General features: G+C 44.3%; 1 long non-coding RNA gene across 1 annotated transcript; it reads right to left on the reverse strand.

The window, feature by feature from the left end:
• Nucleotides 1–15,668: 15,668 nt before the first annotated feature.
• LOC123111174 (uncharacterized) lies at nt 15,669–20,497 on the reverse strand. Its single transcript, XR_006454234.1, has 3 exons — nt 19,943–20,497; nt 18,975–19,195; nt 15,669–18,419 (listed from the first exon to the last, which is right to left on the reverse strand). It is a non-coding gene; the product is annotated as an uncharacterized lncRNA (long non-coding RNA).
• Nucleotides 20,498–24,188: the final 3,691 nt, after the last annotated feature.

The raw sequence follows: 24,188 nt of genomic DNA on the forward strand, positions 1-24,188 counted from the left end.
CATGCGCCAAACTGCCCCCGCCCACCGCGCGAAAATCCTCCCCCCCCCCCCACAACCAAAAATTCCCCCCAAATCTGATTCAACCGCCCTTCGGCCAACTAGCCAATAATATTCCCCAAACCCCGCTCCCCCCTGTCCCCCTCCACTCCATTCGCTCCGCCAAAGCCTCCCTCCCCGCCGCGCCGATACATCGGCGCCGCGGTTCGGCGATCCTCTCGCTCCCACAGTACGCTCTCGTAGACTGCCGTCCTCTAGCTGCGCTGCCACCTCTGGCTACGTTCTTGTGGAGGCGCACGGCGGCCAGCGTCGCCACCGCTGGCGACGTTCGTGTGGAGACGCACGACGGTCAGCTTCTCCCACGGTGCGCGCATTATAGACTAAGGCCCCGTTCATGTCGGTGTAGCATTGAATGTTAGCTGATAGACGATGTTAATCTCACTGTTTGCCAAAGTAGTTTACTGTCAATATGCTCTGCTTAAGAAGCTTTCTTGCCCTGTTCTGCACTCAATCTGCTTAGCTGAGATGGCATGCAAAGGCCGATAGTTGCTAAAATATCCTGCCATATATTTATTGTGACGTAGATTGCCATGGTCTAGTAGCCAATCTGTTAGATGAAATAGCTCTACACTGTTTTATACTCGATCTTTGTTGCTGCGATGGCCTTCGATAGTTCGATGGCTGTGTGCTCGGCCTCATTGACTGCTGAAACAGCCTGCCATAATTTAGCACTCAAATCTGTTTGCTGAATTAGCTTTACATATATTTCGTTACTTAGATCTGCTCGTCCAAATATCTTGCCATAGCTTTAGACATCGACCTAGGTATTTTTTTCTGGACTTCATAAAAAAGCATATATGTTTTTCCTGTAATATCTAGTAGAAGAACTAATTTGTATGTCTAACAGATGGACAGGACTTGGATAACTTCTGCTCGAAGATTCTCCGCTGCATATGTCGAGGGGGTTGAAAACTTCATGAACTTTATCAGAGCTGAGTACGGTGGTCCGAAATCAGATGTGCTCTGCCCGTGTAGCAGTTGTATGAATTCAGTTACAAGACCCCAGTCAACTGTGCAAAATCATCTACACTTGTATGGGATGTCGGTCACATATACTAGGTGGGTTCATCATGGTGAAGCTGTGAACGTCAATGTTATTGACTACGTGGAAGCAGCAGATCACCATCTTGATCTGCCTGATGCTCAGGTGGAAGAGGAGGAGGAGGTGGTGGTGGCGGAGCCAGTGAGTTTGACCAACATTGAAACAATGCTACGAAATGCTCGTGCATTCCGTGAACTTTCACCTGCAGAAGAAAAATGGTGGGCCCGCATGTTGGAACAATGCAACATTGCTGTCACCCCAGGAAATAAGCTGTCAGTATTCTCAGCTATGGTCACCTTTCTTCAGGTGAAGACATCTGAGCGGATGACCAACAAATCATTCGATGCGATGTTGGCTGCTTTCCGCAAATCTTTCCCAGATGCGTCTGAGCTGCCACACACCTACAGTAAAATGAAGAATTTCCTTTGTGCAGTTGGAATTGGATATGATCCATGTTTGTAATAATAATTGTGTTCTATTCCGGAAGGATTATGCCAACTTAAGTGAATGCCCGAAATGCAAATCATCAAGATGGAAAGATGGCGATGCTGTGAAGAGGATTCCTCATAATGTTCTGAGACATTTTCCAATTACACCAAGATTGCAGAGGTTGTTTCATGATGCTGAAACAAGAGAGGATGTACTGTGGCATTCTAGGAACCAGGAGTACAGAGATCAGAATGTAATGAGCCATCCATCTCATGGTAGTGAGTGGAAAAGCTTCAATGATAAACACAAAGAGTTTGCTGCTGACCCGAGAAACATTAGACTTGGCTTAGCTTCAGATGGATTTAACCCATTTGGCCACCAGAGCGCCACATATAGCATGTGGCCAGTGCTTGTTATCCCTTACAACATGCCTCCAAATGTCTGCACCAAAGAATCAAACTACATGATGGCCTTGCTCATCCCAGGTCCAAAAAGTCCTAGAAAGGATTTTGATTTGTTCATGGAGCCTCTTGTGGAGGAACTTCAACAGCTATGGAAGGGTGTTCTCACTCGAGACCTATATAGCAGCCCACCAGCTGATTTCTTTCTACGTGCTGTTGTAATTTGGTGCATCCATGATTATCCGACTTTGGGCACTATGTCAGGGCGAACGACACATGGTTACAATGCATGTGTTCGTTGTGACAGGAATCCGCTGTCATACGCAATACTTAGCAAGATCTGTTACATTGGACACCGCCGTTTCCTTGCCAAGGACAAGCCGCATCCTAGAAAATACCGAAGACATGTGTTCAATGCAAAGCATGAAAACCGTGATGCGCCAAAGAGGCTCACCGCCGATGAGTTGCAAGTGGAATTAGAGAAGGTCAGGCATATTACACCAGGAAACCATCCTGGTAATGGTAGCGGGAAAAGGAAGCGTGGCACGGTAGAAGAGAGATTATTGTTTACCCGCAGGTCCACTTTGTGGGACTTGGAGTATTGGAAAGATTTGGATCTGCGGCATAATCTTGATGTGATGCACATCGAGAAAAATATATGTGACAACATTATCGGCACACTTCTTAACATTGAAGGCAAGACGAAAGATACCTTAAAATCTAGGATTGATTTGACACACCTGGGTATCAGAAAGGATTTGCAGGTGCAAGATGAAGGTAAACCACGGGATATGGCACCAGCTGTGTACGTCTTGGACAAGGTAAAAAGAAAAGAATTCTGCGAGGTCCTGTCACGTGTGAGATTCCCACATGGATTTGCTTCCAACCCTGAAAGGAGAGTCAGTGCAGATGGAAACAAGGTACAAGGGTTGAAAACTCATGACTGCCACGTCCTACTTCAAAGGGTTTTACCTGTTATCCTTAGAGGATTGGGCCGCCCTGACTTATACAGAGCAGTTGCAGAGTTGGGACAATTCTTCAGGGAACTCTGCAGTAGAAATATCAGGATAGATGCTTTGGAGCGTCTTAGAGACAAGATACCAACTATCCTATGCGACCTTGAGAAGATATATCCTCCAGCCTTCTTTGATGTGATGGTGCATTTGGCTGTTCATCTACCTGATGAGGCACTACTTAGAGGTCCAGTACAGTATGGCTGGATGTACCCTATTGAAAGGCGGCTAGGCACTTTCAAAGGCTATGTTAGGAACAGAGCTAGACCCGAGGGTTCCATTGCAGAGGCCTACATTGCTACAGAAGCGTTGACATTCTGCTCAAAATACATTGAAACAGCTGATCAGCTTAGCAAAGAGGTGGGTGAAGACAATCCCGGGCTCAATGTTTTCGATTATTCTGTTCGAGTTACAGGGAAGAGTCGACAAGAGGACAAACCTAAAGATTTGGACAAAATGGTTTGGTATGTGTTGAATAACTGTCCTGAGATACTACCTTATATCAAGTAAGTGCAGTACTGCAGCTTATACATCGTAATCTACTAAACTTGCAGCACATTCTTATATATTTAGATGTTTGACGCGATCACTATGTTGTGCAGCATCTACAAAGAGGAGTTACTGCCGCAAAATCCAAGAAACATTGACAAACTGGTTATGGCAGGATTTGCGAAATGGTTCAAGAACCATGTAAGCTTTTGAAGTGCACTGTCAGTTTTTTTAATATATTGAGTACATAAGATGATCAGCTTGTCTATTTTCTAACCATAGGTTAAGAAGATGCGGGAGGATGGGCAGGCAGTTGATGATGCCCTTTACTCACTAGCAATGGGTCCTGATACTCGGGTAAGACATTATGAATCTTGCGTTGTTGGAGATGTGCGCTACAACACCCTTGCACGAGACGAAGGCAGGAAGACACAAAACAGTGCCATCATGAGCACGGATACGTATGACAAAGAGACAACTGAAATGTATGCTAACATAACAGACATTGTTCAGTTGCAGTATATCTCCAGTTTCGAGGATCATCGGTGTGTGGTTCTGTTGTGCTGTCGTTGGTATAACCTGTTTTCCAGGATCGCAAAACCCAGAGCTGATGATTATTTCAAATCCATCAATGTCAAGGCGGCGTACCAGACCAACGAGCCTTTTATTTTGGCAAATCAAGCAACACAGATATTTTTCTTGGAAGACACATTTGCACGTAGCGATGACTGGAGAGTATTGCAAAGGTTTGAGCAGAGGAATTCGTTTAATGAAGTTGCACAACAAGATGATGCTTACACTGCTCCTGATGTACAAGATAACACAGATGTTCCTAATATCTTTGAGAACCATCACGTCAATGACGCCGGCGAAAAGATTGCCTGTCGTGCTGTGGACATACAAGAGTTGATCAAGAAGAAGCCAACGTTCGAGGACATTGAGGACGAAGAAGAAGATGACACCGTGGGGAATTACGATTCAGACTGATACACATGGCGAAGATGTTGACGCTGCTGCTGCGGATGATGATTACATTGCTTTTGTCGTATTTGCCTGTCAGAAGACGTTTTTTATCTACTATGTGAAATTGTGTTTGCTATGACAACTGAAACCTGATGAACATGTTGTTTAGTATTTTGCTGTGAGAACATCACTTGTTATGTATGCTGATTTGTGTTTGGTGATTGTATGACAACTAAAACATGATGACATTGTTGTGTAGTTGTACTCATATTTGGCTGTGAAACTTGAATTTGATGACATAGTTTGTTGTTGGACTGCAATTTGCTCGACGTCTTCGAATGAGAACAAAGCTGACCCGACAGGGCCTCTGCTATTTATTTATTTATATGAGCAAAAGGGGATACCCCCTGATTTCCGTTAATAGAAATCATTAGATGTTCACAACACTAAGCCCAGCCTGCTACACAGGTTTCATTCATTACTAGTTTCAGCAAAGTGCTCATGTCGTAGCCACTGAATACATCACGAGTGCTACATACACTGCAAATAAAGAGACAATCATCCTACAGAGCACATCGATTTTGCCCATTATCTTCACAAGCTCTTTCATCTCCTCATTGCTGTCAAGGCCGTTCAGCAGCTGTTGCTTGGCCATGATAAGAGGAACTGCATCTTTAACCTTCTGATCTGCATCTTCCTCTTCTGTCGTTCCTTCAGTTACTTGTCCAACACCCCAACCTACTGGTATTGGGATTCCTCGGCTAACCAAATAATCAGCGTAGTTGCATTCCCCCACATCAGCAACATCCTAGAAATACAAATCACACGAATCTTCCCTTTTATGCACGAATCAAATTGGAAGATCATCAACCAAACTATTAAAAAATTCAGCAACTGAAAGCAGCAGAACAACACTTAAACATATTATTACCCCATGATTCGGGCATTTGTAGAAGACTTGGCTAGGGTTGCGGATTGTGGTTGAGACGCGACGGATGACTCTGCGTGATTTGTAGTAGTGGCACCACACCAAGGGCAGCGGGTTGCGATGAGCAATCGGCTGCGGTGCGTGTGCCGGCGGGGGTGTGATGAGACCCACAGGCGATGGTACAGGTGGCGAGTTGGCGCATATCTGGTTGTTGCCTGCTGAAGAGCAGATGGACGAGCAGCCAGCGGACATGGTTGTTGCGGCCAGAGCTTCTGATGCTAGGCAGAGTAAGTAGAGAAGAGGAGAAGCGAGCGTTGGATATGTCAGTTTCATTACTTGCAGAGTAGCATAGCACCATATATAGTCATAGTCTAGGTTTGGATTCGAACCAGCTACAAGTGCACGTCTTTCTTTTTTCTAAAACTCGGCAACGTCTCTTTACTGGTACACTAGCTTGTTCTGTACGCCTTCCCAAGTCTTTGATTTTCTTTCCCTCTTTTTGCGAGGAAGGAAGGAGGACAAAATTGAGAGTTCCTCGGACTCGAACCCAAGACCTCTCGGTTGAAAACCAAGGGTGCTAGTCACTTATGTGGCGAACGTTCCCTGTGAGGAGGACGGCAGATGAACGCATTTTCCTCACATTTTTCTTCCTATATATAAAAAAGTATGCTACTTGGTGTCCGCTTAGTCAAAAAACGATTGTGCCAACCTTGACCATTGGATTGACATTCAACGTCTGTCGCGTTTATTCAGTCTCTTCTTCCTCGAGCCGCCAAAGCCAAACTAGCGCCGGCGGGACCGCCTGCTCCCGCCTCCCACGGCTGACTGTGATCTTCCCCGGCTCCTGTTCGTTCCCATCCGAGGCCTCACCATCGTCCTCCGCCTTGGTTTGCTCGCCGCGGCGCCGCCCTCCGGTGTTGTCAACATGGTCAACAACCAAGAGGAATAAGGAGATGACTGTACATGGTGAGGATGATAGTTGGGACCCAGCAGTGCGTGCAGTAATTTTGTTTTTTCGGGACGGAGAAGGGTATCAACTGGGTTGTGCGGGACCCGTGGCCCGTCTAGCCCAGGCTTTTATTTCATATGTAGCACATGACCAGCCCAGTTTGTTTTTTTCCTTTCTGAAAATGGCTAGCCATCTATTTTGTTTTTTGCAGAATAACCAACATAGGCCTACTTGCTTTTCTACGCCCTGCTGGGCTGGAAATCTTTAAAGATGAGGAGGGATGCATTTTGCCCATAAAATGGGCTATAAGTCATAAGAAATGGGCTATAAGTAATAGGAAATGGGCTATAAGTAATACTAAATGGGCTGTAAAATGAAAAAAATACAGCAAACAGGCAATTAGTTCCAAAATACTGTTTTCTTTCGGATTTTGATATTTTAAATTTCATTGTTTTTGTGCGGGTAAAATTTTATTGAATTTAAATTAAGGTATATTTAGATTTAAAATTAATTTGAATCTGGCTAGAAATTTCGGGTTGTATGCTGTTTGGGACAGATTTGGAGGCTGACTTGTGGGTCTACTAGGTTGACGTGTACTTTGGCTTTGTCAACTTAGTCCACAAACGATTCTAGCAGCAGTGACCGTTGGATGTTCATCCAACGGCCGTGCTGCTTCTTCAATATCTGATCTTCTTGCTCCAGCCGCCCAAACCAGCTCCGGTGGGACTGCCTGCTCCTGCCTCCCGTGGCCGGCTGTGCTGCCGCACAGGCCGCACCGCCCCACCCTACTTCATTGCTGGCCAGGCCATTCCTCTACTCACCCACACCTCCTGTTATTTTCAGGCGACGGCAGCCGGACCAGTAAACCCTCGTACTCCCCACCGCGTGGGGAACCATTGCTGAGTCTTCCCCGGCTCCGTGTCGTTCCCTTCCTAGGCCTTGCGGTCGTCCACCGCCATGGTGCTCTCGGCGCGGCCTGGTCAACATGGTCAACGAACGACATCCATCGGTCGTGGACTGTACGCGCAAAATAATGATTCCTCCACCTAACAGCTGGGACCCACCGGAAGGGCCTCTGTATTTCGCGAAAAAAACGTTAGCCCCGCTGACATGTCGGACCCACCAGCTATATCTTCACACGCAAGTAAGTGCCTCCTTATTACGCACAAAAAAATGAATACCCCCTGCTAGCTGGGACCCACCATAGTGGAAGGATGACTTGTGGGCCAACTAAGTTGATGGGGACGGAGTGCTTTGTCAACTTAGTCAATACGAACGATTCTAGCTCCAGTGACCATACGATGTCCATCCAACGACCGTGGTGCTTCTTCAACCTCTGGTCTTCTTGCTCCAGCCGCCCAAAGCAGCATCGGTTGTGCCGCATGCTCCTGCCTCCCATGGTAGGCTGTGCTGCCGCGGAGGCCTCACCGCCCACTACTATTCCCACCGCTGGCCAGGCCCTGCGGCGACGGCAGCCTCACACCACAGTCGAACCAGTGAACCCTCGTACTCCTCTCCACGCGGGCTTCCACTGCCGCGTCTTCCCCGGCTCCACGTCGTCCCCTTCCTAGGCCTCGCCGTCGTCCACAGCCGTGGTGCTCTCGGCGCGGCCTGGTCAACATGTTCAAGGAACAACTTCCATCGGACATGGACTGTACGTGGAGAGGATGATAGCTGGGTCAATGGTCGCAGCAAGGAAGTGCCTCCTTATTACGCGGAAAATAATGATTCCTCCACCTGACAGCTGGGACCCACCAGACGGGCCACTGTATTTCACGGAAAAAACATTTCCCCCTGACTGCTAGGACCCACCAGCTTCATCTTCGCACGCAAGGAAGTGCGTCCGGGCAAAAAAAACGATTTGCCCCCCTGACTGTTGGCACCCACCAGCTACACCTTCGCATGCAAGGAAGTGCGTCCGGGCAAAAAAAAAACGATTCGCCCCCCTGACTGCTGGGACCCACGAGCTACATCTTCGCACACAAGGAAGTACGGCTGGGCAAAAAAAACGATTCGCCCCCTAACTGCTGGGACCCACCAGCTACATCTTCGCAAGCAAGGAAGTGCCTGATAGTCGGAACCCACCTGGTCGAAGCGTACGTAGCATTGTCATTCTGGTCGCGAACGTGTACGTATATATATACTGGTGGATGTAGAGGCGCGCACGTGTCGTAGTAGAGGCGCGCACGTGCCGTAGTAGAGGCACGCACGTAGCATGTACACGTATGTACAGCGGCCAGGGTGCAAGAAAGAAAATACGGCCACGTATGTGTACATATGGGCGGGGTCTCGAACGCCTACTCGCGCATACGTACATGGCTGGGTCGGAACGGAGAAACAGCGTCCTCGTCGTGTTCATCGGGAGGGCTTGTACGGAACATGCGATGGAAATGAGGCCTAGCGTACCGCACAACAGAGCAAACAGACCTACGTTCGAAACGGGGCCCTGTTGATCGGAAGGGGTGTGGCGTACCGCAAAAAGAAGGAAACGGACCTCCTACGGTCGAAACGGGGGTCCTGTTAATTGGGAGGGGTGTGGCGTACCGCAAAACGGAGGAAACGGACCTCCTACGAAATGGGGGTCCTGTTGATCGGGAGCGTTGTGGCGTACCACAAAACGGACGAAACGGACTTGTGTTGGAGCACTACGGTCAAAACGGGGGTCCTGTTCATCGGGAAGGGTGTGGCGTACCGCAAAACGGGACTTCACGGGATACTGTTCATCTCCACCGTCGACCTCCTCCAGCCTCCACGGGCTACCGTTGACCTCCTCCAGCCTCCACGGGATCCTGTTCATCAAGACTCCACTGACCGCTACTCCACCGGCTACTGTTCAACCACCCCTCCACCGTCTACTGTTCATCCAGCCCTCCACACCACGGGGTCCTATTCAACCACCCCTCCACGGGCACCCCTACATCGTCTGCTGTTCATCCAGCCCTCCACACCATGGGGTCATGTTCATCCAGAGGCAACGCCACCGCTCACTGTTCATCCACCCCCCCCCCCCCCCGCGCGCAACGCTAACTGTTCATCCAATCGATCGTCTTCAGTTAGCAGCAGTAGCGAAGGAATCGCTTGATCGGGTTCAGTTGACAGCCATCGATCGATCGCTCGGGTTCAGTAACGCGTAGCCTGCAGTGCAATCGCTCAGGTTCAGTTAGAGCCAAACGCCTCGCTGGAGTTCAGTTAGAGCCAACACCTCGCACACACGCGCATACGTGTACGAGAGAAACGCGCATCGCTCGGCCCCCGACCTCCCACCGTAACCGGCAACTCCCCGAAATTTTCCTCCCCCTCGCTTCTACCACGGTTTTTTCCGTCATGGACGGCCCAAAGAATGTCATGTAGCTGCGTCTCCGGCCCGCCCAGGACGAAAAGCCCATTTTCTGTCATGATTTTTTGTCATAGAAGTAGGAGCCCACCACATCTATGATGATACCGGGTTTTGTCACAATTATCCTCATAGAAGTGTCATATGTATGACAGAAAAAAATTTCGTTCGGCCCAAAATGTCACGGATGTGTCTTTTCTTTGTAGTGACACAAATGAAAAATGAAGCTTATGATTACAAATGTGTAGGTGATAATATACGGTACCTGAAAAAGTGAGGAGCCAAACACCAACTTGTCATGATCATTAAATGGATCATGAGTTACACCCAAGGTCTCCAGTTTGGACGCAGAGACGACAATTATTTGCGACAGTTTATAACAATAATGAAGGAGCAACCTTTGAAGTGAAGGGGCATCTTCGATGATGAGCTGATGTCCTTCAAAACAAATTCCAATGCTTTTGAGGTGAGGCGACTTTATTTGGAGACAACTGATACGGATTTCTATTCCAAAAACAATCAACAAGTGCTCCCGGGTGGGGCAACTGGAGTGGATGATGCTGTGCAGTGAGGCCTCCGACAGATAAACCACCATAAGCGAATGTTTTTTTAGCAGTGGGAGTCGAAGCATTTGTACCAGATCATCTGGTAGATGGCACCGGGCGAAGTTGGCGGTGTGGAGAGAGGAGGAAAACCATGAGATGGACAACGGAGGTGTGGGCACAAATTCTTGGTGTTCGATTCATGGTATGAAACTTTCGTGGTAATGGTAGAACTAAAACTGCTGGAGTTTTTCGAATTCAGGGATGTCAGCCAAATGTCCACCATGCAGGGTATGGATAGTAGGTAGCATGTCCAGATGCAGAGGTGTTGAACGTTGCCCTACTAGTGAGAGGAGATGATGGCTCTGAGGATATCAAATTCAGGAAGCACAGATATCCGAGGACAGTCGAGATTGAGGGGTGCAATGCGCCATAGAGGGCGCCACCGAGTTGAGAGGACTTGTGTGCGGCAGCAATCCTTGGTGGGGAGAAGCGAGATGATCTCCCTAATGATGTCTTCCGGGAGATCGCTGATGCGGTCCACCGGAGATTCTACGGGTTCCTCAGATCCGGGTGTGTGGGGGGGGCTCGCCGCTTCTCTCCGTGCTGCCGGGTGGGGGATCTACAACCGGCGTCGCCCTGGCGGGAGCCTCATCTTCTTGGCGCTGGGGCCAGCCGGCTCCATTTTCCTTGCAGGCGTCGCGTCGATCACATGTGTTTGAGCAGAGTAGCCAGAGACGAGCCTAGTGGCACTGCGAGTGGGTAAGAAGGAGGGCTAGGGTTTTCTGTAGGAGTGTAAGAAGAGGAGCATGTGTTTTCTATACGAGTGAGGAAGAAGGTGACTGGGGGTTTTCTGTACGAGTGAGGAAGATGGGGAGCGGGAGGAATTGGGGGGTGACGTAAGCAGGAGAGTCTAGCGAGCTGCGGTGTAAGTTTTTTTTAGATTTGTGAGCTGCAGTATAAGTGGAAGCGAGGAGGAAGGAGGGTTTTTCTGGGATCGCCCCCTCTTCAAGAAATATGGGCTTCTCCTAACAGAAAACAGAAACAAATGGGCTTTAAGATGGATAGGCTTTTGTATCGGCCCAGTCGGCTGCCCGTGTTTCGTACTGGAGGGCCTTAACACTAGAGGCAGACCATTAGAGACACTCTCCAACTCTCCAGCTTATTGCCCATTCGAAAGAAAATAAGAGACGCCTGCAGCTTAATTATGGCTCCTCATCGGTCAACGTACGAATAAGCTTATTTTCATCATGCGTTGGTAATTCTACCTAGTTAAGAATGTAGGAATACCTGGAGCACCGTGAGGTCAGTTGACAGCAGGTTCCACTAAAATTGAGGTTTGTGCTTCCGTTTGCACAAATAGACACCATATGGAGATAGACAACCCTGTTTGCACAAATATGTAATAGGGTTATTTAAGCAGTGTCATTTTTTTGCAGCGGCATATGATTAACAATAGCATCTCATATGTTATCAATGACATTACAGTGGCAATATGAAAAAGTGACATTATCTAAGAAGTGCCATCACATCAAATCAACACTGGCACTAGATTAGCGGGGGCTTACATTAACATGCATAACAATTGCATTATGACTATGTGATAACAAGGGCGTGTGCGGTTCAAGGGGTTTTAATGGGGATTACAGGGATTGTGGGGGATTAAATCATGTACAAGCCAAATTCCCCTCCATTCCTCTCCAAACCCCTTGGGAGGAGGTTGAGTCGAACAAGGCCTAAGACTAATCACAGTGGGAGTAACTTAATTCCATACGGTATCATAATATGATACTCAACCCTCTCTTTCTTCATTTAATTCTACGCCACCTCATCAAATTTGCCTAGTTGGCATGCATGATACTACTTATGATACTCCCATTACAACAAACCTAGTAGAATTAATATACCTAATCTAAATGGTCGCTGGCCGATCTCTTTGTCCTACTCCAACATCCGGCAGAAGAAGAATCATGTAAGACACCGGTTGTTTTCACCGGCGTCGCCTCGGCGGTGGCCTTCATGGTATACAATCGGCGGTAGCCTCCTATGTTATACTTCTACTCAATGATGGCGGCGGGCAGGTACGTGCTGGCTGTTACCTCATCAACATCAGCATAGCCACGGCACCTCATTGACATCCGCGGTGGCTTCTTTCTCTGGCTGCATGGCGCGGCTACGCGCGTCAACAACGGATCGCAGTCGCAGGCACTGGAGGCGCTGTATGACACGGCGGCATCGAGGGCAGCGACAATGCTCGTGCCGCCATGCTCACCAACAAGCCAGCGTGGAGCAAGTTGGCACTCTTCCTTAAGCTGTATTGGAGCGGCCAGCTGCGGAACCACGCGCTGGCTTAGTGTGGCAACTGCCTCCGACGGGCTAGGCGAGGTAGGTGTAGCAGCGAGCTGCCTCGCTTTTAACTATCGAGCTCGGTGGGCCACCCAGACGGCTTTTATCTTGGAGAATTGCTCTTCCTGCCCATCGGATTCTGCTGAAAGAGTGGAGAAAATGGTGGAAGGAGGAGCTTGGTCGGCGTCCTTCTCCTGAATGGACGTGTGTGGCTGGAGTGGGTTTCTCGCATTCCATGCGGGTTTCTCTATCTCTATCTCCACTCTCTACTCTCATAAAAAACAGAGTTGATGATGATGGTGTGCCTGCCATCCTACAATATAGGTCGTCCGATTATATCTGACGGATAGGAAGGAAATTATGAAAAATTTGCAAAAAGATACACACACCCCTCTTCACATTTGCAAATACCGAACAAGGCCTAAGACTAACCACAGCGGGAGTAACTTAATTCCATACGGTATCATAATATGATACCCAACCCTCTCTTTCTTTATTTAATTCTACGCCACCTCACAAAATTTGCCTAGTTGGCATGCATGATACTACTTATGATACTCCCATTACAACCAGCCTGGTAGAATTAATATACCTAATCTAAATGGTCGCAGACGAATCTCTTTGTCCTCCTCCAGCATCCGGTTGAAGAAGAATCGTGCAAGACATCGGCTATTTTCGCCGGCATCGCCTCGACGGTGGCCTTCATGGGATACAATCGGGGGTGGCCTCCCGTGTTCTACTTCTCCTCAATGATGGCGGCGGGCGGGGACGTGCTGGTCGTTACCTTGTCAACATCCGCGTAGCCGCGTCACCTCGTCGACATCCGCGGCGGCTTCTTTCTCTGCAAGCATGGCGCGGCTACGCGCGCGTCGACGGCAGATGGCGCATTCGCAAGCACTGAAGGCGTTGTACGACACGGCGACATCGAGGGCAGCGAAAATGCCCGTGCCGCCGTGCTCACCGACAAGCCAGCATGGAGCAAGTTGGCACTCTTCCTCGAGCTATATTGGAGAGGCTAGCTGCGGAACCATGCACTGGCTTAGTGCGGCAACTGCCTCCGACGGGCTAGGCGAGGTAGGTGGAGCAGCGAGCTGCCTCGCTCGTAACTGTCGGGCTCGACAGGCCACCCAGATGGCTTTTATATTGGAGAACTGCTCTTCCTGCTCGTCGGATGCGGCCGAAAGAGTGGAGAAAATGGTGGAAGGAGGAGTTTGGCCGGCGTCCTGCTCCTGATGAGATGTGTGTGGCGGTAGTGGGTTTCTCGCATTCCATGCCGGTTTCTCTTTATCTATCTCTACTCTCTACTCTTATAAAAAATAGAGTTGGTGATGATTGTGTGCCTGCCATCCTGCAATATAGGCTGCCTGATTTATATCTGATGGATAGGAAGGAAACTATGGCAATTTTGCAAAAAGATACCCACACCCCTCTCCACATTTGCAAATAAGGTCTTTCCTCGTTCATCCTTTTCTCTCACAAGATAAATTACTCATACAAATGCTCTTGATGTTCCGTGACAGGCATGGGCATCTTGCTAGTAAATGTAGGTTTTCGAATGCGACGAGGAGGCGGGTACAGCTAGGAGTGCAGTGGGCGGCGCCCTCAGCCGGCGCACTGCTTCAAATGGCAGACGCGGTGAGAGGTCGCGTCAGCCCTTACCCCCTTGACTGTGGACCTTGACCATGTACGTACGACTTTGAGGACAACATTATCCTTGACGGTGTACTTCACCTTGTGTCCAGATCTGAGATGCCACGTGTACCAGATGAATGACTCCAAGTTCGATCACCGTGACACTAGGTGCGAGCTGAAGAACACTGTTGGAGAGACACCCCCCTCATAATTTTCCTACGTTGGTCATTTAATTCGTAGGATAGAATGCTATAGGATTTTTTTCCCTATTAAATTATGTGTTAACTAGTCGTGAACCCGTGCAAATGCACAGGCTAGTTTAACATTTCGTCATTTTCTCACTTTATATTTCATTACATAATTACTATAAAAAAATTATGTATGGTGTAACATATATTAATCTTTTCTATAATAGGTTGGAGAATATATTGGAACATAACAATTAAAACATAGGTAAATATATTGGAACACCCTACAGAAGCCATGAAAGTAACTTGGATCATTGGTAAGCACACATACATGTGAGTGTCTAAGTGAATCAATGTAATTTTAGCCGTAAATATGTTTTGTTACAAAGATGGCCAAATATTTATTTGGAATATCACCAAAAAGAACATTATCAAATGTTTAGAGACAATGCCATCGACATGAGGCAGTAATCCAACTTACACTTTGTCAACATATTTTGCATATGCAAAAAATTAAGCATATCTCATCTTTTCAACTTCTATTCTACCATCCGGCGAGTAAAAGATAATTTGATAGAATTAGAAACATCATTAGATGATTAAACTTAAACAATACTTGTACTAAATTAGCGACAATTAATATGGATCGGAGTGAATATAACATTCTTATTTCTCTGGAGTATGATAATTATGGTTTGTTGAATATAGAGTGCAAGCTTATTCATGTAAGCTTGCATAGAAAGGAAAAGAAGAGGACATGATAGGTTGGAGAATGAAGAATATTTGGTAAATTAAGTAGTACTATTAGCATAAAAAGAAGCTTCACATAAGCTTGCTCTATAAGTTTAGGATCCATAAGCAATGTGAAATTGAATTCCCTGATAGTGGAAGGAAATACATGCTTCAGATTTTTACTATATATATGCATCTGAAAGAAGCACCTCCCAACACATTATATTTAGCATTGAAGTTTAATAGTTTGGTAAATTACTCGCTGATGAGGAAAAAGGCAAAAAGGCAAAAACAGACTATGGATAATTTAATTGTATAGACTTTATACAAATAATAGGTGTGAAAGAAAAGATAGAAAAGATATAGACAACACAGTTGGAGGAGAACATGAATAAAACAAAGATTTGGAGTAATGGCACCACCATCTTCCATTAACTTTTCTGCTAGATTATCCTTTATAATAAAGTTGTAGTAGCTGTCCGAACCAACAACCATTAAAAAAACATAAACAAAAAAACTACTCCCTCCATCTGATTTTCTGCTATATATTTAATCTACAATTTAGTAGTTCTCACACACAATTGACAGAAAATTAGAAGTGCAGCAGCCACGACACTCAAGCATTAGCAGTTCTCACATGCCTTTACTTATGCAAAAAAATTGCCCGCAAAATTGTTTATTTAGATATACAGTATAACAGAAGCCATCAATGTTTTAGTAGTTGACAAACATCTTCATTGTCAAGTGTTTCACCGCCTAACTATCTGCACTATCTGCTGACTGAAAAAAGGGTTAGAAGAAAATTCATGAGAAGTCAATTCTCAACTGCCAGGACATGGCAGCTTGGCAAGGAACTTCCATGAACAGGAGATTGTGGCGGACCAGCATATCAAGCAACAACATCAGCCGTAACTGGAGATTGGGAAGGCCATTGAAGATGTTAACTCTCCCATGGAGGGTCCTGGACATGTTTTGTCGATACAAAAATTGATTAGTAACTTGACCAGTGACGACGTTGACAACTGACATTAGCCTCCTTCATGCCGCTGTAGTCTGTTTAGACAACAGGTTTTTATAAGCTCGCTTGATGATCATAATTATGCTCCCTCCGATGTCCATATGTATACATAGGTTGTACATTAGAAGATTATGCTCCAACAAATCTCCATGAGGTATCCATAGGTTCTAGTGAGAAGAGCCGGGATTGCATCCTTGGAGGGCACAACACTATCCAAGCACATGGTACAAAGCAAAGTGATCTCAAATCCAAAGTTATTGTGTATTCAAGATAAACCCGCAAGGAAAAACATATAACAAAATATTGTAAGAAAATGAACCTGATGCAGATGAGGAAAACAGTTTTTAGTATAAGCTCCATTAGCACAGCCGAAAAAGTTACAAATAAGGAAAATTGATTGAGGTTGTTTTCTAACCAGGAGAGGAAGAGATGGTGGAGAAGCGTGATCTCTTTCGGGCCTGGAGGAAGAAGTAGCGTCCAATCTTTCCGATAATACTGCCTACCCTTGTTTTTATATTATTAGTTGAGTCTCTCCCACGTAATAACTTAACAACTTTGTTAGTAGAATTTTCTAAGAATGATGTATCTTTTTCCTAGCCTACCCTTGTTTTATATATTGTTATTAGTTGATGGTCTCTCCCACGTAATAACTTAATAAATTTGTTACCACAATTTTTTAAATAAATTTACAGTTTTCAAGATAAAAGAAAACTATTTGACAGCTTGCATTGAAGGAGTATTTACCTCAGACTATGAGTGTCTATGATCAGGTCTTCTGTTGTGCTTGCCTATTCCTGCACATAAGGCAAACATGACAGGCTTTGCATGAAAGTAATCTGGATCGAGGTGCAAAGCCACTGACGCAGCTAGTCACATAGCCGATGCGACGTTAATAAGTAGGTGCACTGATCGATGGATAAGACGTCACTACCATCTCGTCGACAAAGCAACAGTGTGGGGTGCACTGATTGATCCATGCGACGGCACCACCAATATTGTCAATAACGGTGGTAATAAGAAACAATGTTGGCATGGCATGCACTGGTCCACAATGGCGGCATGGAATTTGCAGGTTGCCTTATATATCAAGAACAGTAGTATATACCTACTCAGAAAGAGTAGTATATATCGACTAAAAGATTATGTATATACTGAATAAAAAGGGTAGTATACTGGTTCACTTAAAAAGTACTATATATTGCCTTACGAAAATGTTGTATATACTGCACCAGAAAAAAAGTATATACTTACTTTATCAAAGTGTATGTTATATACCCATTTGATTTAATTTTGTATGCTACATATTGCCGTGCACAAAGAGCAGTCTATGTACTACTTTGATATAGATGGTATTTAGACAAAATACAGTACAATAGTATATACTTTGAATTAGTATTCCACAGTCACTATGTTAGTATATACAATATCGCAGAAATATTGTTCTAGCAATCATAAAAAAATGTTCTGGTATATACTTACTATTGACACCTACTCCGTCCCAAGCTGCCTAGGTTCACGGCAAAAAATGTAAAAGGTCCGTATATTTTCAAGAGTTGGCAATATACATTTAGGTACCTTTCTAGCTATATACTACATATTAGATAAATTCTCTTGAAAAATCCATGCATATCTGAAAAGGCGCAGATGTCATGCTTGGTATAGCACACAGTTTAGTAGTACAACATACAGAAAATCACAAATGTATTTATACCTGAAAGTAATTATAAGAAGCATGACCATATTATTGGAGATTATTAATCCAAATCCTATAGAAAAAAATCTCAATGAAGCTGCGTAGTAGCCTTAGCTGTAGTGGAAGGCATAAAACTGATCGAGCAAACTATCAAATACATGAAGGTTCATATGGTCGATGCCATGAGTTCCACAGGAGCCTGAATCCATGACTGCCACCGGTGATGAACATCCGGCACAGCGTCTGCATCGACAGTCAAAATCATCAACCTGATTGGTAAGAAGAAAAACATCTTCAAACAACACTAATCCTACAGCACACAGAACAGATTGTGTAATTTCCTTATTAAGAATTCAAAGGTCTACTTAACATTGCTTAGGCTTGGTATAGCACACAGTTTAGTAGTACAACATACAGAAAATCACAAATGTATTTATACATGAAAGTAATTATAAGAAGCATGACCATATTATTGGAGATTATTAATCCAAATCCTATAGAAAAAATCTCAATGAAGCTGCGTAGTAGCCTTAGCTGTAGTGGAAGGCATAAAACTGATCGAGCAAACTATCAAATACATGAAGGTTCATATGGTCGATGCCATGATTTCCACAGGAGCCTGAACCCATGACTGCCACCGATGATGAACATCCAGCATAGCGTCTGCATCGACAGTCAAAATCATCAACCTGATTGGTAAGAAGAAAAACATCTTCAAACAACACTAATCCTACAGCACACAGAACAGATTGTGTAATTTCCTTATTAAGAATTCAAAGGTCTACTTAACATTGCTTAGGCTTGATTTCAGATTAGTAAAAATCAAATGTTATGTTATGTGAAGCAGCTTTGAAGACGCACTAATGATCACAACCTAAATTGGTTCTCGAAAGTCAGTCCGTTTGGGAGTTAGCAGACATTTTCTTGTCAAACAAAGGTCAAGTTTTACATACTAAACTGTAGTACACTGGACAACAGTAAGCAATGCATTGGGTATTATTCATGAAATCCCATGGTTCATGGCAAAAAAAGTAAAAGGCCCGTATATTTTCAAGAGTTGGCAATATAAGCTAACATTTTAGGTACCTTTCTATATACTACATCTTAGATAAATTCTCTTGAAAAATGCATGCATATCTGAAAAGGCGCAGATGCCATGCTTGGTATAGCACACAGTTTAGTAGTACAACATACAGAAAATCACAAATGTATTTATACCTGAAATTTATAAGAAGCGTGACCGTATTGTTGGGGATTATTAATCCAAGTCCTATAGAAAAAATCTCAATGAAGTTGCGTAGTAGCCTTAGCTGTAGTGGAAGGCATAAAACTGATCGAGCAAACTATCGAATACATGCAGGTTCATATGGTTGATGCCATGAGTTCCACAGTAGCCCGAACCCATGACTGGCGCTGATGATGAACATCCGGCAGAGCGTCTGCATCGACAGTTAAAATCATCAACCTGATTGGTTTGAAGAAAAAATTCTTCAAACAACACTAAATCCTATGGCACACAAAACAGATTGTGTAATTTCCTTATTAAGAATTCAAAGGTCTACTTAGCATTGCTTAGGCTCGATTTCAGATTAGTAAAAATCAAATGTTATGTTATGTCAAGCAGCTTTGAAGACACACTAATGATCACAACCTAAATTGGTTCTAGAAAATCAGTCCGTGTGGGAATTAGCACACACATTTTCTTGTCAAACAAAGGTCAAGTTCTTCATACTAAACTGTAGGACACTGGACAACAGTAACCAATGCATTGAGTATTATTCATGAAATCTCATTATTCATCACCGACAATCCACACAAATATACTGTAGTAGGCTAAATAGCAGTTGATCCTATGAACTATTTTTTACGAACTAACTAAATCACCAATTATAACAAAATTGTATTGTCCTTTGCGAAATTCAATCCAGTCAACCACTCTCGATTATTAGTCCTAACTGAAGCACCTGTTAACAAACTAACTAAACCACCATGATTTGAAAAAACAAAACTGCATAGATCACCATTGCAAAGCCAAAGGATAGTGGTATTGGCACAATTCCTTGCCAAACCCAAGTTCCAGGAGAGCAGATTCTCCCCACTAACACAACAATCCAGTGGCACTCCACCTAGCACACCCGCTCCATGCCACCCAAGTTTCATGAGAGAACTTCAGAGAAGAAAATCACCTTGTTGGGCAGCCATTCAGAACACGGTGGAATTTGCTAAGCAGAGAGCGATCTTCTCCGGGCACTTCCGTGCTTCAGCGGTCCGATGAGTGTTGGGCCACAACAGGACACCATTATTGTCGCTTATAAGCATCGTCGCAGAAGAGGAGAACGTCGTGTGTCGCGGTAAATGTTGACGTGACGGTCGATGGGAGAGGAGCAGCAGCAAGTGGGGCAGATCAACGAACGGGACACAATCCGCCTCGCCGCGTTCCCTTGACCAGCCGTGTCGCCACAACGGGACCGGAAGCATCCACCACAGCATGCTGGTCCAAGAGAGAGGAGGCGGTGATTCATGGGGGCGGTGGAGGCGGTGAGATGCGACAGCGGCTGGATGCGGTGGGCAGCGACGACTGCTGGGATAGGCTGTGACGACTACGGTGGTGAGCAGAGCGGCGGCACAATCCATCGGACGCAGCGGCCCGATCCATGGGAAGTGGCGGCGCGAAGGTAGGCGTCACAAGGTTAGGGATACGGGAGGGAGAGGTCCTCGTCGGCGCCTTCAGCGCCCGATAGAAGTACGGGCGCCTATGTGATTTGTTCTTGGGCTGCTTTCTAGGAAGCCCAGTTAGTGGGCTGTTTCTTTCTCTGTTTGGTGTTAGTACGGCTGATGTGTCACGACTGTTTCCTTCTCTGTTTCTTGGTTCGTGCGGCTGATGTGTCACTTTGTGTGTGTGTGTGTGTCTTATGACTGCTAGTTTGGTATTTTTCTTCTTTTTTTTATTCTGTTTGTTCCTGCTAATACTTGGCATTGCTAATATATCATTGAACTTTATTTTTTTCACCCATACAGTAAGTTTTGGTAACGCAGGGTTATGTAGTAAATTCTGCATGAAAGATAAACTGAGAGTAGAAATAACAGAATTCTATGTACAAAAGAAAGTATGCTATGTCTTTATTACATAGGAAGAAACTGAGACTTTATGTTGCTAGCTAGCTTGATGATCCTGTTCAAACAAACATTTCTTTTTTTTTTGCTCAATATGTGCACTTCTCTAAAAAAATTAAAGGAAAACCTTTTTAAGAAAAAGGAATGAAAGTTAATTGGTTTTTTAAGTTCATCAAAATTGAAGAAAGTTCATTGAATCTGAAAAAAGGTTCATCGAATTAGAGAAAAGTTCATCGATTATAAGAAAATTTCATCGAATTTGAGAAAAGTTCATCAGAATTAGAAAAAGTTCACCGAATCTTAAAAAAAAATTCGTCACTTCTAAAAAAATCATCGATTTTTTAAAAAAAGTTCATCAAATTTGAAAAAAGTTCATCAAATTGGAAAAAGGTTCATCGAATTTGAAAAACTTTCATCAAAATTGAAAAAAACTTCATCGCATTTTAAAAAATTCATCGAATTTGAAAAAAATTCATTGAATTAGGAAAAGGTTCATCAAATTTGAAAAAAGTTCATCGAATTTGGAAAAAGTTCATCGCATTTGAAAAAATCATCAAATTGAAAAAAGTTTATCGCATTTGAAAAAGTTCATCTAATTTGCAAAAAAGTTCATCGAATTTGAAAAAAATTCATTGAATTAGGAAAAAGTTCATCAAATTTGAAAAAAGTTTATCGAATTTGGAAAAAGTTCATCGCATTTGAAAAAATCATCAAATTGAAAAAAGTTCATGGCATTTGAAAAAGTTCATCAAATTTGCAAAAAAGTTCATCAAATTTGAAAAAATTTCATTGAATCAGGAAAAAGTTCATCAAATTTGAAAAAAGTTCATCGAATTTGGAAAAAGTTCATTGCATTTGAAAAAATCATCAAATTGAAAAAAGTTCATCGCATTTGAAAAAGTTCATCAAATTTGCAAAAAAGTTCATCGAATTTGAAAAAAGTTCATTGCGTTTGAAAAAAGTTCGTCAATTTTAAAAAAAGCAGCTATTTGAAACGAGTTCACGCATTAAAGAAAAATAAAAAGGAAACAGGAAAACAAACAAAGGAAAAGGAGAAAAACAAAACTTAAAAAGGACAGAAGGCAATTCCTATACATAAAAAGAAAAAAAAGGTAGTACATATATGCGACTGAGCAGGTGGCCTATTGGTTACTGTACTATCCACGTAACATTGAGATTGCAGGTTCGAATCCCGCTCCACGCACCTGCACCTTTTTTATACATCGGAAAGGGAGGGAGATGGGCCGACCCGTTTGTCGCGAATGAAGGGGAGGGGGGTGTGCGCCCATTTGTAAAAACACCTATATCGGGCGCTAAAGGCGCCGAATAGGATCCAGCTATGGGAGGAGGGCTTCTTTTTTAGCAACCGATGAAGGTCTTTTTTTACAACGGTGATGAAAGGCCTGTTGGGCTTCTTTTTGTACATCAATGATGAAAGGAACGTGGGCCTTCACTTTTTTTGGCCGAGTTAAGTACGTGATTAAGCAAAAAATAGATGGGTTAATCTCCACCGTAATAACTTGGTCCCACCAATTGAACGGCTCATAATTTCTAATTAACGTGGTAATTTCTAGGGAGTCTGAAATTAGTATAGGTATAGATAGATAGATTGGCAATCTAGCATCCCCTCCAACTTTTTTTCACTTCCTTTGTTTTTCCTATGTTAAACACTCTGTTTTTAGGGGAACATTGTGTTAATGTTATGAGATTCAAGTGGACATGCCACTCCAATCCTTTATTTTTCCTATTCATGTGTTTTAAGTTCCTACGAATAGAGTACTTGATCTAAATGATGTGCCGCTTCAAGAGCCGCCTATATTAATTAACCATGCTCTAAAAAGGTGGACCAGCTTTGGCTATAGTATACTACTATACTAGGTTAGTAGGTGCCCTTACGCTTGGCACTTTTCTTGTTCCGGAAGTCGAACAATAATGATGGTCCTACAGTAGTACTTCTGGCAATCTGACACCAAATGAACTACTGCACGTCCACCGCTTGGAAGCAAAAGTTTCTCCTCGTGCTGCGAGCCACCGTGCATGCACTGGCGAGGGAGAAGGCATAGTAAGCAAGCTTCTCGTCGTACTGCGAGTTACGGGACACATCAAAGTTATTTAGTACCATCTCGTGCTCCGTCATTGAGTACATGCACTATTCACATTGAAGGAAATATGCCCTAGAGGCAATAATAAAGTTATTATTTATTTCCTTATTTCATGATAAATGTTTATTATTCATGCTAGAATTGTATTAACCAGAAACTTAGTACATGTGTGAATACATAGACAAACATAGTGTCACTAGTATGCCTCTACTTGACAAGCTTGTTGAATCAAAGATGATTAAGTTTCCTAGCCATAGACATGAGTTTTCATTTGATTAATGGGATCACATCATTATAGGATGATGTGATTGACTTGACCCATTCCGTTAGCTTAGCACTTGATCGTTTAGTATGTTGCTATTGCTTTCTTCATGACTTATACATGTTCCTATGACTATGAGATTATGCAACTCCTTTTTACCGGAGGAACACTTTGTGTGCTACCAAATGTCACAACGTAACTGAGTGATTATAAATGTACTCTTCAGGTGTCTCCGAAGGTACTTGTTGAGTTGGCGTATTTCGAGATTATGATTTGTCACTCCGATTGTCGGAGAGGTATCTCTGGGCCCTCTCGGTAATGCACATCACTATAAGCCTTTCAAGCAATGTGACTAATGAGTTAGTTGCGGGATGATGCATTATGGAACGAGTAAAGAGACTTGCCGGTAATGAGATTGAACTAGGTATGATGATACCGACGATCGAATCTCGGGCAAGTAACATACCGATGGCAAAGGGAACAACGTATGTTGTTATGGGTTTGACCGATAAAGATCTTCGTATAATATGTGGGAGCCAATATGAGATCTAGGTTCCGCTATTGGTTATTAACTGAAGACGTGTCTCAGTCATGTCTACATAGTTCTCGGACCCGTAGGGTCCGCACGCTTAAAGTTTGGTGACGATCGGTATTATGAGTTTATGTGTTTTGATGTATCGAAGGTAGTTAGGAGTCCCGGGTGAGATCGGGGACATGACGAGGAGTCTCGAAATGGTCGAGACGTAAAGATCGATATATTGGACGACTATGTTTGGACTTCGGAAAGGTTCCGAGTGATTCGGGTATTTTTCGGAGTACCGGAGAGTTACGGGAATTCGCCGGGGAATATATGGGCCTTATTGGGCCAAACGGGAATAGAGGAGAGAGGCCAAAAGGAAGGATACGTGCGCCCCCCCCTCTGGTCCGAATTGGACAAGGGGTGCATCCCCCTTT

The sequence above is a fragment of the Triticum aestivum genome, chromosome 5B (genome assembly GCF_018294505.1).
Source record: "Triticum aestivum cultivar Chinese Spring chromosome 5B, IWGSC CS RefSeq v2.1, whole genome shotgun sequence".
Lineage (NCBI taxonomy): Eukaryota > Viridiplantae > Streptophyta > Magnoliopsida > Poales > Poaceae > Triticum > Triticum aestivum.